Source organism: Canis lupus, chromosome 8 (genome assembly GCF_003254725.2).
Source record: "Canis lupus dingo isolate Sandy chromosome 8, ASM325472v2, whole genome shotgun sequence".
Taxonomy (NCBI): Eukaryota; Metazoa; Chordata; class Mammalia; order Carnivora; family Canidae; genus Canis; species Canis lupus.
The window spans coordinates 43,108,928-43,125,455 of record NC_064250.1 but is presented as its reverse complement, the minus strand read 5'-3'; the positions used below and the strand labels follow the sequence as shown (position 1 = coordinate 43,125,455).

At 41.3% G+C, this 16,528-nt stretch overlaps 1 protein-coding gene and 1 long non-coding RNA gene across 3 annotated transcripts in view; one reads left to right on the top strand and one right to left on the bottom strand.

Moving 5' to 3' along the window:
* The window catches only part of EXD2 (exonuclease 3'-5' domain containing 2), a 63,365-nt gene extending 62,884 nt beyond the window's left edge, over positions 1-481 (bottom strand). The window contains exon 1 of one of the 2 annotated variants that reach the window (XM_025442866.3): positions 340-481. The gene's annotated coding sequence lies outside the window, so the exon portion shown is untranslated. The remainder of the gene's footprint in view (positions 1-339) is intronic. The other variant, XM_025442867.3, reaches the window with a different exon arrangement.
* LOC125755590 (uncharacterized) lies at positions 434-15,089 on the top strand. The gene is made up of 2 exons (XR_007412403.1): positions 434-573; positions 14,280-15,089. It is a non-coding gene; the product is annotated as an uncharacterized LOC125755590 (long non-coding RNA).
* Positions 15,090-16,528: the final 1,439 nt, after the last annotated feature.

The following is a 16,528-nucleotide window of genomic DNA, read 5'->3' as shown; positions in this document are numbered from 1 at the left end:
CGTAAGAAGGCTTGGCGGGTGCTCCCAGAGAGGCGAAGGGGCCCCGAGGGGGCGGCCGGGGAGCGCGCGGTGAGCCGCGGCCCGCGCCGAGAGCCGTTGCTGCACACCTGGGCGCCGAACCGCCGCGGGGGGCGGGGCGGGGGCGGGGGGCTGCGCCGGGGGAGGGGAAGAAGGGATGGGCCAAGTCGCTGCGGGACGGCGGGGTCCCCGCATAAGTCGCCCCCGCACCCAGTGACATCTCCAGCTCCACAACGCCTCTCCTCGATCCGCACTGGAAGCCCCCTCCTTCCCTCGCACCAGGCGGGCGAAAGGCCCCGCGGGCCCCTCAGTCTCACTTACCTGCGACCCAGGACCCAACCTGAACACCTGCGGCACCTCACGCTGAGGACCTGGAACCCTCCTCGGCCACCTGCGCGCACCCACCCGGATCCACTAGGGCCGAAACCACTTCCGGTCCTGCGGCGGGCTGGAGGACGTAAACCTAGCAGGGAGGTACGCATGGGCGGCGCCATGTCGTACGGAAGCTGCTGGGCCAGCTGTTCCCTCCCCAGTTTCTCCACTGCTGAACAAAGGGTCTGTTAGAATTGGAAAGGGGTGTTTTTGTTTCTGTATTGGTTTTGGTTTTATTTACTTATTTTTAAAGATTTTATTTATTTATTCATGAGAGACACAGAGAGGGAGAGGCAGAGACTCAGGCAGAGGCAGAAGCAGGCTCCATGGGGACTCGATCCGGGGTCTCCAGGGTCACGCCCCGGGCCGAAGGCAGGCGCTAAACCGCTGAGGTTTTAGTTTTAACAGGAGAAGCCTCTGGAACCCTCACAAATGCAACATGGAACGTCTAATTGTTATTACTAATTAGCTCAAGTAATGTTACTCTATCACACTAATTTTCTTGACTGTATTTAACGATAAAGGTAAATAAGAGAGACACTTGTTTACATAATGCATTCTTGATTAGCAGTGTATTTAATCCTATTGCCATAATAATAATTATGCTATCTTTTATAACAATAACCACAATACCTTATATTTATATTTAAAATCATCAGTCAACTAGTCTTTATCAGCAACTATTATATGTGAAGAGGCTAATGGGTGCTATGTATTGTTACTCTGTCATAAGAAGTGTAGCAGGAGAAACGAGATGAACATAAAGAATATAAGGTGTAATAATAGCTGCCATTTGTTGACTATGTACATGCAGTGTGCTAGGAACTTTGCAAATTGCTTTATGTATTTTATCTCAATCCTCAAAACAACCTCCTGAAGCAGTATTATTATTAGTGGCATTTTGCATAAAATGGAGAAAGGTTAAATAAATTTCTCAAGTTTGGAGCTGAGAATCAAACCTCAGTATATCTTCTTGCAAAGCTTGTTGCCCTCATTCTCTATATTATATTACCTTCCATATAGGAAGAGGTTCTAAATTCCATGAGGAAGTACCCATAAGGGAGAAATTTATGGCAAATATAGAGGATTAATCCCCTGCATTTTAATTTCTCCATCCTGAAACACCTTAAAAAAAAAAACAAAAAACAAAAGTAAAGAGGAAATGCAAATAAAAACCACAATGAGATACCATTACATACCAACCAGAAAGGTTAAAATGAAAGAGACAGAAAATACCGAGTATTGACAAGGTTGTGGAGCAACCAAAACTCTAATATGCTGCTGAGGGAATATAAATTGGTACAGTCATTTTGTTTAACTGTTTGGCAATATCAACTAAAGTTGTGTATATGTATAGCCTGGGTCCCAACAGTTTCACTCTGAGGTATACACCCAACAGAAGTGTATACATATGTTCACTGAAAGGAAAAATTCAAAAAGGAAATAAAAAAGCCCATACCTGTCATTGGCAATAGCCCTAAGCTGGAAACTACCCAAATCCCTATGCTGTTAGAAGTCAGTATGGAGTAATGACTCTGGAAGAGAACATCGGCAGGCTCACAAAGCGCTGATAATGTTCTATTTCTCAATCTGAGTGCTGATTTACATGTATGTTCAGGTTGCTTATTTGTGGGCACTTTCCTGAATTCATATATACTTCAATAAAAAGTTGTTTGTTTGTTTTTTAATGAAAGTAAAGGAGTGAAAAGTTTATAAACCCAAAGAAGAAAAAGAATACAAGGGCAGCCCCTGTGGTGCAGCGGTTTAGCGCCGCCTGCAGCCTGGGGTGTGATCCTGGAGGCCCGGGATCGAGTCCCACGTCAGGCTCCCTGCATGGAGCCTGCTTCTCCCTCTGCCTGTGTCTCTGCCTCTCTCTCTCTCTCTGTCTCTATGAATAAATAAATAAAATATTAAAACAAAAAAAGAATATGAGTGGAGGTATCAGCAGACAAACAAATCTCGGTGTAACTTTATAAGATGAATTTGATTAGAATGACAGAATATTGATATTTGAGGGATCCCATTGAGGAGGAGCAGAATACATGACACCAACATATGCCACTTTAGCATGTGGATTATTTTGAGTTAAAGATAGTTAAGACCCAGCAGGTTTGGGCAGCCGGGGTGGCTCAGAGGTTTAGCGCCACCTTCAACCCAGGTAGTGATCCTGGAGACCCGGGATGGAGTCCCACATCGGGCTCTCTGAATGGAGCCTGCTTCTCGCTCTGCCTGTGTCTCTGCCTCTCTCTCTCTCTCTCTCTGTGTCTCTCATGAATAAATAAATAAAATCTTAAAAAAAAAAAAGACCCAGCAGATTCAAGAAAAGTTTTTACCTCTCCCTTAACTATCTGAAAGAATTTAGAATGGGGGTCTAGCCCAGAAAAAGAGCTATTACCGGAGATAATTTTTAATAACTTTTTAATATGTGGCGGGCCAAATATCTAGTTACCATATATCTGCTCTTCTTATTGTCCTGTGAATTACCCTCCTCCCATTTGAAGCCCCGGGCCCCTATCCTAATCTTTAGCTTAAGATGGCATATAAGCTTCAATTGCCTGCTTTATCCTTGGGTCTCGTTCTTATAGGGCTCTCATAGGTACATAATTAAATTTGTTCTCTCCTGTCTTATGTATGTAATCTGTCTTATGTCAATTTAATTAATAGGCCAGCCAGAACTATCTAGAAGGGTAGAGGAAAAATATTTTCACCCCTACACTATAATAAACTGTCTGGGTCCATAAGCAATCACCCTAAGTTGAAAGTCCAATCCAACAAGCCCCATTTGTACATAAAGGATTCCCCATCAGCTTTTCAGTACCTCACTCTTTGTCTTGGTCTTTTTGGACTATTGTAACAAGATACCATCGAGCAGGTGGCTTATAAAGAGCAAGAATTGATTTCTCATAGTTTTGTAGGCTGGGAAGTCAATGATCAAGATGCTGACAGGTTTATTTTGGTGAGTGCCTGCTATCTACTTCACAGACTGCTATCTTTTCATTGTGCTTTCACTTGGCCAAGGGATAAGGAACTCTCCTGGGCCTCTTTTATAAGGCACTAATCTCATTCATGAGGGTTGACTCTCATGACCTAATCACCTCCCAAAGCCCTCACCTCCTGATACCAGGAGGGGGTTAGTTTTCTTTTCTTTTCTTTTTTTTTTTAAGAGTTTATTTATTCATGAGAGACACAGAGAGAGAGAGAGAGAGAGAGATTGGAGGGAGGCAGGGACACAGGCAGAGGGAGAAACAGGCTCCATGCAGGGAGCCCGACATGGAACTTGATCATGGGTCTCCAGGATCACGCCCTGGACTGAAGGTGGCACTAAACTGCTGAGCCACCCGGGCTGCCTGGGGGTTAGTTTTCAACATGTGAATTTTGAGAAGAGACAAAACATTCGATCAATAGCACCTACATATGTAATGATATCCAAGAATCACCAGCCATTGCAGGAATATCTCCAACACCATAATTAACATTTCATTTTTTTTTAAGAGGGAGAGAGAGCATGTACAGGAGTGGGGGAGGGGCTGAGGGAGAGAGATAACCTTTTTTTTTTTTTTTTTTTTTGAAAGAGAGAATCTTAAGCAGACTCCACATTCAGCATAGAGCCCAATACAGGGCTCAATCTCACAACCCTGAGATCATGACCTAAGTCAAAATCAAGAGTCAGATGCTTAACCAACTGAGCCACCCAGATACCCCATTAATTAATATTTTCTAAAGAACAGGTATAGAACTCTGCACCCAACATTTTGAGAACACAAATACTTTTGAAACTTACAAGGAAGATTTAAGAAAATTAAATTTTTTTAGCCCATTGAGCAACTCTCTATAAATAGCAAAAAATTGCTATCATACAGATCTCATTCTTTGATCATATTACAATTAAATTAGAAGTCAATAATAAAATCATTTTTGTGACCCCTGGGTGGTTCAGTTGTTGAGCTTCCACCTTCAGCTCAGGGCATGATCCCGGAGTGCCAGGATCAAGTCCCACAGTGGGCTCCCTGCATGGAGCCTCCTTTCCCTCTGTCTTTGTCTCTACCTCTCTCTGTGTCTCTCATGAATAAATAAATCTTTAAAATAATAATAATTATAAAATTATTTTTACTGTCCATATTTGGAGATTTAAAAAACATCTTTTTTTAAAAAAGATTTTTATTTATTTATTTATTTATTTATTTATTTATTTATTTATTTATTAGAGAGACAGAGACAACACAAGCTGTGGGAGAGGGACAATCAGACTCCCCATTGAGTGGGGAGCCCCACCCAGGGCTGAATCCTCAGACCCTGAGATCATGACCTGAGCCGAAGTCAGACCCTTAACCAACTGAGCTACCTAATTGCTCCTGGAGATTTAAAAAACATCTTAATAACAGATCAAAGAAGAAATTCCAATGGAAAGTATTTTAAAAAGATTTTATTTATTTATTCATGAGAGACACAGAGAGAGAGAGAGGCAGAGACACAGGCAGAGGGAGAAGCAGGTTCCATGCAGGGAGCCTGACATGGGACTTGATCTCAGGTCTCCAGGATCAGGCCCTGGGCCAAAGGCAGCGCTAAACCACTAAGCCACCTGGGCTGCCCCCTGGAAAGTTTTAATATTAGACTTGAGAGGTAATAAAAATACTATATATGAAAATTTATAGGATACAGGTAAAGTAATAACCTTATATGCATTTATAGTAGAAAATAAGACTAAAAATTATTAAGTGATCATCCTAATACATTAGAAGAAACAAAAAAATAAATTCAAAATAGAAGGAAGAAGATAAAGACAAGACAAAGATTAATAAAATAGAAAAAGATGTAATACAGATGGCCAAAAACTAAAGTTAGGTCTTTGAGAAGACTAATAAAGAAAAAACATTTCTGTGAGATTGATCTAGTTAAAAGAGAAGTACCAACAAATAAATAATATTAGGAATAAACAGGAGGATATAACAAAATAAGCAGAAATTTAAGAAAATAAAACATAGGATGAACAACTTTATGCCAACAACAACAAAAAAAATGGCTAGACAAAAGAATGAAAAGACATGCCACAGATTGAGAGGAAATATCTGCACTTATTTAATAAAGGATTATTATACAAAATATACAAGGAATTTCTGAAATTCAACAACCCAATTAGTGAGCAAAAGTTCTGAATAGACACCTCACTGAAGAAGATATAGGCTGGGATCCCTGGGTGGTGCAGGGTTTGGCGCCTGCCTTTGGCCCAGGGCGGGATCCTGGAGACTCGGGATCAAATCCCACGTCGGGCTCCCGGTGCATGGAGCCTGCTTCTCCCTCTGCCTGTGTCTCTGCCTCATTCTCTCTCTCTCTCTCTCATGAATAAATAAATAAATAAAATCTTTAAAGGAAAGAAAGAAAGCAACCAAGGTGTTCTTCAATAGGTGGATGTATAACCAAATTGTGGCACATCCAGACAATGGCATATTATTCAGCAATAGAAAGAAGTGAGCTATCAAACCATAAAAAGACACAGAAGAATCTTAAATGCATATTGTTAAGTGGAAGAAACTAGTTTGAGAAGGGTCCATACTGTATGTTTCCAACCATATGACATTCTAGAAAAGGCAAGTATACAGCAATAGTAAAAAAAATCAGTGGGGCACCAGGATGGCTCAATTAAGGATGAGCTGAGCGTCTGACTCTTGATTTTGGCTCAGGTCATGATCTCAGGATCGTGGGGTTGAGCCCTATGTCAGGCTTTACACTGAGTTCTAAGTGTGGAGCCTGCTTGAGATTTTCTCTCTCCCTCTTCTTTTGCCCTTTTGCCCCTGCTCACATGCATGTGAGCTCTCTCAAGAAAGAGAAAGAAAGAAAGAAAGAAAGAAAGAAAGAAAGAAAGAAAGAAAGAAAGAAAGAAAGAAAAAAAGAAAGAAAGAAAAGAAAAGAAAGAAGAAAGAAAGAAAGAAAGAAAGAAAGAAAGAAAGAAGAAGAAAGAAAGAAAGAAAGAAAGAAAGAAAGAAAGAAAGAAAGAAAGAAAGAAAGAAAGAAAGAAAAAGAAAAAGAGAAAGATCAGTGGTTGCCAGGGGTTTCTGGGGAAGAAAAGAGGGGTTTATAGGTGAAACACAGATAATTTTTGAGGGCAGTGAAACTCTTCTGTATGATACTGTAATGGTGGATGCATGACTTTATGCATGTGGCAAAACTCATAGAATTGTGCAACACAAAGAGAAAACTCTAAAATAAATTGTGCTCTTTAGTTGGTAATAATGTATCAAGATTGGTTCATCAATTGTAACAAAGGTACCACACTAGTGCAAGATTTAATAGTAGAGAAAACTGTGGATGTGTGTGTTGGGGTGGGGAAGTAGTTTACAGGAACTCTCTCTGCTTTCTGTTCAAATTTTCTGTAAACCTAAAACTGCTCTAGAAAAGTCAATTCATTTTAAAATACCATGCCATAAACTGCTTGATTTGTCTAAAAATGCTTTATTCATTTATTCATTGATTTTGAGGATAACTTAATGTCAAACACTGGGATGTCATATACAGAAAATTCAAGAGGAACTATGGTAGGAGGTGCTAGTGGCCTACCCAATATCTCCATTCTCCCTTCTGCTTAGTAAAAAAAGTAAGGGGGCATTTTTTTTTCCAGGGGGCATTTTAAAAATATATTTTAAATTGCATTTAAAAAATACATTTAAATTGCATTCAAAAAATTTTTTTCTGTCTCCATTGGTAATAGGTATGGTTATGTGGTTAAATTCTTTCCAAAGAGGTATAAACAAAAGTTTTTGCACTGGACTCTACATAGTTCTTAAAAGGGGGGCAGACAATTGCCACAGGACCTTTTTCACCTCTTTGTTACCCTTCCATTCATTTCTTGCTAAGAGTAGGACTTGATGGCTGGAGCTCCAACAGCTCTCCACCACAGTGGTACTTGGAAAATGGACGCCAAGTCCCCAGAAATGTGGAATGGAGAGATAGAAGAAGCCTGGATCCTTGGTGCCTTCTGTGGTTTCCACATCAACCTTGAACTACCTACTTCTGGACTTCTTTATATTAGAACATAAACTAATTTTAAGCCACTATAGTGAAGTCTTTGTTATCAGCGAAGAAGCCCTAACTGATACATGAAATGAAAGGTATTAATGATGAATGCATACCATACAAGTCAACTAAAACCTGTTAACTACATGGAGTGCCTGGCTGGCTCAGTCAGTGGAACCAGCTCTTGATTTCAGAGTTGTGAGGTCGTACCCCATGTTGGATGTAGAGATTGCTTAAAAATAAAATATCAGGGTTAAGCATCTGTCTTTGGCTCAGGCCATGATCCCATGGTCCTGGGACCGAGTCCCACATCAGGCTCCTGGCTCAGCATGGAGCCTGCTTCTCCCTCTGCCAGCCAGTCCTGCTTGTGCTTTCTTTCTCTCTCAAATAAATAAAATCTTTAAAAAATAAAATAAAATATTAAAGGGTCCCTAGATGGCTCAGTCAGTTAAGTGCTGGACTCTTGATTTCAGCTCCGGTCATGATCTCAGAGTCATGAGATTGAGTCCCACCTGGGTGGGGGTGGGGGTCCTATGCTCAGCAGGGAATCTGTTTAAGATTCTCTCTCCCTCTTCCACTGCCTCTCCCCCCACCACGTGTGCACACTTTCCCACTCTAAAATAAATAAATATTTTTTAAAATAAAGAAAGAAAATATTTAAAAACTAACAAACAAGCAAATGAAAAGTGAAAACACTTTATTGGATTTGTTTAGTGTGTTGAAGATAAAGCTTAGAGGAACCACTAAATAAGCTTTTTCTGAAAATCCTATTTCCTTCTATTTTTTTTTTTTTTTTTTTTTAAGATTTTATTTCGGGCAGCCTGGGTGGCTCAGCGGTTTAGTGCTGCCTTCAGCCCAGGGTGTGATCCTGAAGACCAGGGATGGAGTCCCAAGTGGGGCTCCCTGCATGGAGCCTGCCTCTCCCTCTGCCTGTGTCTCTGCTTCTGTGTGTGTGTGTGTGTGTGTGTGTCTCATGAATAAAGTTATTTCTTTATTCATGAGAGACACACAGAGAGAGACAGAGACCTAGGCAGAAGGATCAGCAGGCTCTCTGTGGGAAATCCGATGCTGGACTTGATCCCAGGACCCTGGGATCATGGCCTAAGCTGAAGGCAGATGCCCAACCACTGAGCCACCAGACACCCCAATCCTATTTACTAACATCTCAATTATATTCATTCTCCCTCCCCACTTATCCCTTCTATAAACTTTTATAATATTATTAGGTATCATACAGATTACAAAAATTATGTTGCTATGCACTCAAGAGGCTTATAAGCTAGCTGGAAAGACAAAAAGATAATTTGTTAGCAAATGAGAAGAGGTGTCCTTTTTTTGTGGTTTAGAGAGATCCATATCTTTATCTACTTTCTCTCCCCTAAAGAGCTGGAACTAGACTATCACTTGGAAAAGAACTTCATAAGGCCCCGGCTAATGAGGGTGAGACTCTCCCTGCCATGGGACAAATTCACCCAACAATAGGGGTTGAAATCCTGGTGAATCAGCATTTTTGTTTTGTAGTAAGTGGTATGCATGGGTGTTGAAGTGAATTGCTTTGTGGAGTAAAAGGGTGAGGCATTAGAAGATTCAGGGGACCAGTCAGAGATAAAGGTAAGAGTCAGCAAGGTTCCCAACTTCCTGGGAGAAATAGAAAGATATTTCAGAGGAGAGACTTTGGGGGAGAACGAAATGTTTAAGGTATTTGGGGAGTTGAGTTGAAGTTCTATGTACTTGTAATGTAACCTCATCTTATATCTCTCATAGACAAGGTTCAGTAAAGTCTATCATTCTCCAATGTTTTTGTTCCAGTACATTCTTTGGAGGAATCTGAATAGGTGTTGAATTTTGTATCCAGTTTTGCAAGTGAAAAAGCAAAGGTTATTTCCTGGCCTTCTGGAGCTGAAGGGTAAAGGGTAGATTGCTGTCATCTAAGTCACAGAGCAAGAAGCACGAGAGAACTCCAGTTAAAGATGATGGATTGAACCACATGTAATTACACATCCTAGTGAAATCTCTCTTTAAAGATGGGAAAAATAGGGGCACCTGGGTGGCTCAGTGGTTGAGTGCCCGCCTTTGGCTCAGGGCCTGATCCTGGGGTTCCAGGATCAAGTCCTACATCAGGCTCCCCACAGGGAACCTGCTTCTCCCTCTGCCTATGTCTCTGCCTCTCTCTCTTTGTCTCTTATGAATAAATAAATAAAATATTTTTTTAAAAATTGGAAAAAACAAAATCTCAAGGCAAAAAAATTATAGAAAAAGAAAACCACTAAAATGAGAGCAAACATGGCAAAGACTCAATGGCAGAAAGACAAGTGGGAAAGTTTTATAGTGAAAACAGGGATGACTTCAGATATGCTCTGATTGGTGGTCATTGTTATGGGAAAGCTGGAGATGGGTTAACTAGAAGTCAGGCTTCTTCTTTAAAATTTTAAAGATGTATTTATTTATTTATTTGAGAACATAAGCAGGGGGAGGGGCAGAGGGAAAAGGAGAAACAGGACACACACCCCCACCCCATGCCCATGCTGAGCAGAGAGCTTGGTGCAGGGAGTCAATCCCAGGACCCAGCATCTTGACCTGAGCTGAGGGCAGAGTAGCCTTGACTGACCCACCCAGGTGCCCCTGAAGCCAGGATTCTTAGGTGATTGGTTTGGCTTTCTCTGGTTGGTGCTGTGTTGGAAGTGGGGGCAAAATATAAGGAAACTGACTCATCGACAAGTTCTAACCATTCTAGGCTGTTTGCCTTGGAGGCTGCAGTTTGGCTTCCCAGGCTGGTAGCTGTAGAAGTTATGGGTCAGAGTGCTATTGTCATATATGGTCTGGCTATTGTCTGTTTGTATAGTCAGTCTCTTGGAGAACAGGAGATAAAATCATTAACATTTTGGAAGCTGGAAAACAGGATAGTGGGAACTTACTTAGCAGACTCCATATCTTTCAAAAGACAGGCCAGGAGCAAGCCTGGTTTGCCCCAGGGAACCCCCAAAAGGCTCAGGGACTGGCAACACCAGGTACCTCAAGAAGCAGCAATAATGTTGGGACTAAAAGAAGAATAATTGGTTAAAAGTCTATTTCGGATGCAGTTAGACCACCAGATTTCCTCTCTAGCTGCCAAGTGAGGAATAAGTGGATAAAGCATAGAGGATAAAGTGGAAGATACCTTGTCTAGTTAAGAATAGGGGGATCCCTGGGTGGCGCAGCAGTTTAGCGCCTGTCTTTGGCCCAGGGCGCGATCCTGGAGACCCGGGATCGAATCCCACGTCGGGCTCCCGGTGCATGGAGCCTGCTTCTCTCTCTGCCTATGTCTCTGCCTCTCTCTCTCTCTCTCTCTCTCTTTCTCTCTCTCTCTGTGACTATCATAAATAAATAAAAAAATTAAAAAAAAAAGAATAGGGGTGTCATACCAAAAACAGGATTCAGTGAAAATTATTTATTTTCAAGACCTCTGCCTTAGTTTCCCACATCAGCAACCAATATTAGAAGCCAAGTGTTTAAGAAAAATGTTGAGAGGTGCCTGGACGGCTCAGTGAATTAAGCATCGGGCTCTTGATCTAGGCTCAGGTTATGATCTCTGCTCTCAGCAGGTAGTCTGCTTGAGAGTGTCTCTCTCCCTCCCTCTCCCCCATGCTCTCTCAAACAAACAAACAAATAAATATTTAAAAGATTTTACTCATTTATCTGACAGGGAGAGAGAACACAAGCAGGTAGAGCAGCAGGTGGGGGGGGGGGTGGAGGCAGGGGGGGTGGAGAAGCAGGCTGTCTGCTGAGCAGAGAGCTCAATGCAAGGCTGGATTCCAGGATTCTGGGATCATGACCTGAGCCAAAGGCAGACACCTGACCATCTGAGCCACCCAAGCACCCAGTAAACTTTTTAGAAAAAGAAAAAGAAAAAGAAAAAATTTCAGATAATTTTGTTATGAGCATGTATCAAAATTTCTTTACTATCTTGTAACAAGGGAGAAGACTTATAGTAGGATATTTCTAAGTGGACCAAAATATAATCAGGAAATGGAAAAGTGCATTGTCCTAGGCATATCCTTTCCACTTATCAGATTCTATAGAGTTCTTGCCTTTTATACTCTTTGAGCTCTTATGCAATGCTGAAGAGATATAGATTAATTTGTAGAAAACTGATAGTAATGTAAATAATTATCATCTTTAGATAAATATAAATAAATGCTGTTAGGTGAAGCTTCTATTGACAACCCTGCTCCCACACATCCCTCAATAAGCCAGCTTTGTGTCTACTGAGAAAATTTATTTCAGCATTTTTTTAAAAAGATTTTATTTATTTATTCATGAGAGACACAGAGAGAGAGGCAGAGACACACAGGCAGAGGGAGAAGCAGGCTCCATGCCAGGAGCCTGATGTGGGACTCGATCCCGGGACTCCAGGATCACGCCCTGGGCCAAAGGCAGGCGCCAAACCACTGAGCCACCCAGGGATCCCCTATTTCAGCATTTTTAAAAATGACTTATTTATTTTAGAGAGGATGAAGAAGGGCAGAGGGAGAGGGAGAGTCTCAAGCACACTCTGCACTGAGCAGGGAGCCCAACGTGGGGCTCAATCCCAGGACCTGGAGATCACGACCTGAGCTGAAACCAAGAGTCCAAGGCTAAACCAAGTGTACCCCCTGGGCATCCCATATTCCAACATTTTTGATGAACTTAGGTATTTGGTCTTTGGGTTTTCCTTTAAACTGACTGTAACACCTTTTCCAGTTCCTTCATTAATTAATGAGTTAAGTTAAATCTTTGACATGTATTTATTTCATATCTGCATCTGAGTCATAATTTCCCTTTTTCTTCTTTTAACTATTATCCTTTAAGAAGTCCATTTCAAAAATTTACTTTTGGTAGGGATATTTGGGAAGAAAAAAGATTGGTTAGAAATTCATTTTAGGGGCTTGGCTCAGCTGGTTAAGTTCCAGCCCCATGCTGGATGTAGAGATTCCTTGAAAATAAAATAGTTAGGGACACCTGGGTGGATCAGCAGTTGAGCGTCTGCCTTCGGCTCAGGGTGTGATCTTGGGGTTCTAGAATCCAGTCCCACATTGGGCTCCTTGCAAGAGAACCTGCTTCTCTCTCTGCATCTCTCTCTCTCTCTCTCTCTCTCTCTCTCTCTGTCTCTCATGAATAAATAAAATCTTTAAAAAATGAAAGAAAAAATCATTTTAAATTAGATATAAAAAAGGAAAGAGTAGTTGGTGAAATTCACCACAGTCTGAACTGACAGGTGAGTGGGTGGGTAAGCGGCTTCTCGGAAGTTTTAATCTCTTTAGTTTTATTAGAATTTCGTGTAGGCATTTTATCAGAAGTTCTAATTTCTTCCTAGAAGGTGGCTGTAAATTACATCATGCGAAAAAAAACCTACATTCTGGTGCTAGTTTGAATTATTTTCTTTTATGGGGTAATGATTCCTGAATCTCCATCTAAAGCTAAATACCTACTCCTAGTGCTATTCAAAGTGTTGGACTGCAGTGAGAAAAGGACTTTGCTCTAAAACATAAAGCATATGGCATCCTTCACTGAAGAAATTGTCCTACAAAAATGTGCTTGCTGACGTAGATACTTTACATTCTGGCACAAACTTTTACCTTATTGAGAATTGATTAAAAAAAAAACAAAACCATTGTGGGGCACCTGGCTGCTTCAGTCTGTAAAGCATGTTACTCTTGATCTTGGGGTCATATGTTCCAGCCCCACACTGAGAGGAGAATTTACTTTTAAAAATAATACTAATAATCAAAGTGCATTGGGCCACCTGGGTGGCTCAGTTGGTTAAGTGTCCAACTCTTGCTCAGGTCAGGTTTTGATCTCAGGGTCCTGAGCTTAAGCCCCTCATTGCACTCCATGCTGGGCATGAGCTTACTTTTAATTAATTAATTAATTAAAAAAAACAAACTGCACAAAATGAAATGTTATTCAGCTTTTAAAAGGAATAAAATTATAATACAGGCTGCAATAGGAATGAACCTTGAAGGTATTTATCTGATTGAAATAAGCCAGACACAAAAGGACAAGTAATGCATGATTCCACTTTTATGAGGTTTCTAGAAGAGTCAAACTCATAGAGACAGGAGGGGAATAGAGATGACCAGGGGCTGGAGGGAAGGAGGAATGGGAAGTTATTGCTTATTGGGCACAGAGGGTTTTTTTGTTCTGTTTTTGTTTTGTTTTTTTAAAAGATTGTATTTATTTATTTGAGAGAGAGAGGACAAGAGAGGCACAAGCTAGGGGAGCAGCAGAGGGAGAGGGAGAAGCAGGCTCTCCACTGAGCAAGGAACTGGATGCAGGGCTTGATTCCAGGACCCTAGGAACATGACTTGAGCGGAAGGCAGACACTTAGCCAACTGAGCTACCTAGGCACCCCTGAGCACAGAGCATTAGTTTGGGATGATGGAAAAAAATCTGGAGATAGATGATGGTGATAGTTGCAAAACAATGTAAATATACTTAATACTACAGAACTATACATTTAAAAATAGTTAAGATGGCAAATTTTAAGTTGTATATGTATTTTTTCACAATTATAAAAATGATTAAAATGATAGATTTTAGGTCACGTGGGTGGCTCAGTGGTTGAGCATCTACCTTTGGCTTGGGTCATGGTCTCGGGATCCTGGGATCGAGTCCTGCATCAGGCTCCCCACAGGGAGCCTGCTTCTCCCTCTGCTTATGTCTCTGCCTCTCTCTGTCTCTCATGAATAGATAAATAAAATCTTTTTTAAAATGATAGATTTTATATATATAATATATTAATATATTTAATATTATATTACATTATAATATATATTAGTATATATATATTATATATATATACATATACATACATATATATATATATATATGTTACTGCAATTTTCTTTTCTTTTTCTTTGCAGGCCAACTAATCCAAAGACTACATTTTGAACTGTACTACATTAGAGTCCAGACTTCTCAAACTAAATTCATCAAACCCAGCAGATCTTTTCACATGGTACAAACTAGCTCCTTTCTGACTCCCTTCTCCACATTCATTCTATCTCTTTCTCCACTAGTCATTTAGTTACTCCTGCTAGAAATCTGTGAAATGCCCTAGACTCCTGCTTCCCCCTCATCCTTTTGTGTGTAATTTGAGCAATGATTATCTAACTGTGTTGGTCATGAAGAAACTGTTCCTCAGCTTCAAAGTCACCCATCTATGCTCTGTTTTGTGGTGCTGGGGCTGGGTTTCTGCCTCTCATGTTTTTCTGTGGCCAGCCTGGCTCTCTGTTAGGTTCTGCCAATAGTGGGAGATCAGAGGCGGGAAGAAGGGAAAAGGGACTGCTCCTTCTTGTTCGCTTCCTGTTTCTATTCAAGTCACCCAGGCAACAGCTCTTCGTGCCAGCAGCAGCAGTTGGTTCCAGCTCTGGACTCCTTTCCATATTCCCAGAACTAGCCTCATCATGCTCCTTAGACATACCAGTACCAGCTAGGCAGCAATCCTCCTCAGAGATCTGAGTCTCGACACTGCTGAGGCCGACCACTGAGCTACAGTGGTTCCAGCCCTCTAGGGCTCCGCCTTCAGGTGTTTAATCCTAATAATCCCATCCCTGACCTTTTATTTCCCCCATCTACTTCTTGCAATTACTACTTCTTTGTTCTACTTTTCTTTTCAATTCTTCAATGCCTGTAGTATCTCCAATAAATCTTTTTTTTTTTTTTTTTTTAAAGATCTGGGCTTTGTCCTGTTTGTTTGTTTGTTTGTTTGTTTATTTTTGAGAGAAAGGAGAGAATGTATGGGCATGGCAGCGGTGGGGGGAGGACAGAGGGAACAGGAGAGGAGAATCCCAAGCAGGCTCCACAACCAGTGCAGAGCTCCATGTGGAGCCCTATCTCAACCTTGAGATCATGACCTGAGCCAAAATCAAGAGACAGATGCTTAACTAACTGAGCCACCCAGGTGCCCCTCCAATAACTCTTATTCTTTTAAAGATTTTATTTATTTATTTGAGAGAGAAAAAAAGATGAGTATGCAGGGAGAGGCAGAGGGAAAGGGAGAAGCAGATTCCCCACTGAGCAGGGAGCCCGATGCAGGGCTCTATCCCAGGACCCTGGGATCATGACCTGAGCCGAAGGCAGATGCTTAACCAACTGAGCCACACAGGCACCCCTTCGATAGCTCTTTATATAAACTTTCTTAGTTAAGATAATTAGTATAGTTGGTTTCTTTCCTGAGTACTGACTAATATGGTAAATGACCCCAAGAGTGGTTCTAGGTAACAGACTTTGAGATATATATATAGGATTTGGGGTTGATTTTTTTTGTACCCTTAAACTCAAATTGAATGTTGAGCAAGCTGTCGATGGAAATGGGATGTTGTGGCATCATAAATGATCAACTTATCACCTTTAGTCATTTGTGGTGAAGCGACCACCACTAAAGCAAATGATTTGGAGCCACATATGACTAGCTGATGGTAATGGTGATCATAACAACTCTAGGTTGAGAGTGGCTTCATTTGCAGCCACCAAAAAATCTACATAAAAAATGGAAAGTTCTGGGGATTCCTGGGTGGCGCAGCGGTTTAGCGCCTGCCTTTGGCCCAGGGCGCAATCCTGGAGACCCGGGATCGAATCCCACATCGGGCTCCCAGTGCATGGAGCCTGCTTCTCCCTCTGCCCTATGTCTCTGCCTCTCTCTCTCTCTCACTGTGTGCCTATCATAAATAAATAAAATAAAAATTTTTTAAAAATGGAAAGTTCAAGTCATTAAACATTCAGTCCAATGACAGAGAAAGTTTCTTATGGCAGCCCTAAATAACCCATTATCTTTTATTTATTTATTTTTAAAGATTTTATTCATTTATTGATGAGACACACACACACACACACACGGGGAGAAAGAGAGAGAGAGAGAGGCAGAGACACAGGCAGAGGGAGAAGCAGGCTCCATGCAGGGAGCCTGACGTGGGACTCGATCCTGGGTCTCCAGGATCACGCCCTGGGCCGAAGGCAGGCGCCAAACAGCTGAGCCACCCAAGGATCCCCTACCCCTTTTCTTTTATACCTGAAAACTAATCTTGCTGAAAATTGAACATAAAGTTTAATTTTGCAGATATCAAAATTACAACATAAGTTGATTTTATAGCCTTGCCAAAAATCTCTGGTG